The sequence below is a fragment of the Cordyceps militaris genome (genome assembly GCF_000225605.1).
Source record: "Cordyceps militaris CM01 unplaced genomic scaffold CCM_S00005, whole genome shotgun sequence".
Taxonomy (NCBI): Eukaryota; Fungi; Ascomycota; class Sordariomycetes; order Hypocreales; family Cordycipitaceae; genus Cordyceps; species Cordyceps militaris.
In genome coordinates, this window is record NW_006271973.1 from 1149649 (window position 1) to 1151920 (window position 2272).

A 2272-nucleotide genomic window follows, 5' to 3' on the forward strand; every position below is an offset into this window, starting at 1 on the left:
TAATATAATAATAATAATAATAATAATAATAATAATAATAATAATAATAATAATAATAATAAATAAAAATAATAATAAAAAAAAAGATTTATATAATATAAATATTATAAAAAGTTTTAAATTATAATAAATACTTTATATAATTAAAACCTTTTAGGCTTATAATTATAAAGTATTAATATAATTATATAAAATAATAATATAGTTAATATAGTTTATAAAAGAATAATAAAAAATAAAGATAATAAAGAAAATTAGCCTTATATTAAATAAAGCTATAAAGAATAATTAGTTAATTTATATATCTTATTTTTTAGCCTTAGGCTATATAATTTAAGTTATAAGATAATATTATATCTTAGGATACCTAAGGTTATTACTTATCTATGTTTATTGTTAGTGTGGATAAGATAAGCCCTCTTATCGGGGCAGTGCTCTATGCGATATCGGTAGTGCGCCCCATGTTGTGCGGAGATTTTTTTTTTGCGAGCAAGCCTCAGCTGGGTGTCAGGGACACGCACGCACACCAACCACCAGTCCGGCGATGAGCTCAGCTAGGCTTACCAGTAATTGTTTCGAACTTGTCCAGAGGCGGCAGGTGTTGGGTTATCCATCGAACGATTTGCGTGGTCGAGTTCTTGTTCCCTTTAATTTCAGTCAGTTGTTATGTGTTTTTTTTTTCCCTTTCCTCATCCGTCGTTATTCCCTCCATTCCTCTCAGCCATCGTGCGATTGTGGACATGAGTGCCAACTAGATCAAAACGCCTCGCCACATCATCCGCTCTCCCAAAACCCATCGGAATTTCCCGAGAGCATATCCTGAAAGGGGAGGAGGGGGGGGGGGGGAAGGGGGTCCAAAAGGGCTGGCCGTGAAAATCCTTGATGACATGATGGGCTGACCCGGCATCCTGGACAAGTCTAGATGCCACAGCTAGACGAGAAGGGGCAGTCGTGCGCGTTCTCTGCTTCCAATTCGGGGGTTTTCCGTGGTTTCCTTTCAGCGCGAAAGCCTTTTCAGCGCATGTTCTGCCCTGGGGGTGTGTGTGTGTGCCTGCGAAATGGCTGCACTGGATGGTCGTCCCCCCGCAATATAGAGTGACCCTGGCGAAGCCTCATAGAGCTGTAGAACGGAGAGATGCCGTACGCTTGCCTATGAACGGACACAGTAGGTTTCGTCTTGGGAAGTAGTCACAGGGCTGGGTTCGACTGGTCTACGAATTACATACCAAGGTAATAGTTAGTTGGCGGGTTGGTGGTTGGTTCTGGTGGGTTGTGGCTGTGCACCGCTGGCCCGTCGCTATCGTGCAGCCGCCAAATGCCCGCCTTCCAGGTACCAGCAAACCAGTTCCTCCATCTAGGGTAGCCAACTTTTTCGCCTGCAAAAAACCGTGCCCACTGTCCGTCACTCCGCCATCAATCACATCTTACATCGGAGGTCCCGAATGTAGCCTGCCGCACCTGAGCTTCGGACTCTCGCCGTTGCCATCTGCCATCTTCTTTCTCTCTCTCTCGCGTGGCACTCGAATGGCTGTATTTGCTAGATCCGGCCCCAGTTCTTGTACTCGAAAAAAACAGCCATTGCTAGAGGATGCGGAAAATAAAATGGTATTTTCCGCATCTCGGAGATGTTTCGCGTTTTGGCCCAAACCCCGGCTCAGCTGAAGTTGTACCAAACTTTTGCCCGCCGCCGCCGCCGGCCCTACAGATTATGTGGGCGGCTGTCATCCCAACTGTTTTGTCAGCCGCCCTGCCGACGGCGACAGTTGCCGAAATTTGGGCTCGATGAGATGCGCGCACCCGTCCGTCCCTTCTTTGACCTGCGTTTGTCTTCTGTCTTTACGTATTTTCTAATCAATTTTTTCTTTTTCCTTTTCGGTCTTCTGACAGGGTCAATCTGCGTCCCTCCCCCACGCTTTTTTTCTTCTTTTTCTTCCTTTTTGCCTCTTTCTACTCCGTACAGGAAAACGCATTCGCGATGGGGCCCCGAGATCTCGCCCACAAACCGCCGCCCCGCCCACAACATGGCATCGCCAAATTCCTCTCTACGGCGAGGCCGCTGAGTACTGCTTGGTAGTCGCACCGCCCGCTCTTCTTTCTCTACTATATACAGAACGAGACAAGTCTCTGCCCTTCCCGCTTCGGCACATGGACCCCAGCTCCAGTCGCCAACCCCTCCTTTCGATCCTCGGTCCAGAGAACGCTCATACCACGCAAAACAGAAACCCTACCGCCGCGGGCGTTTTTTATAGTGACACATTTGAGACACAAAACA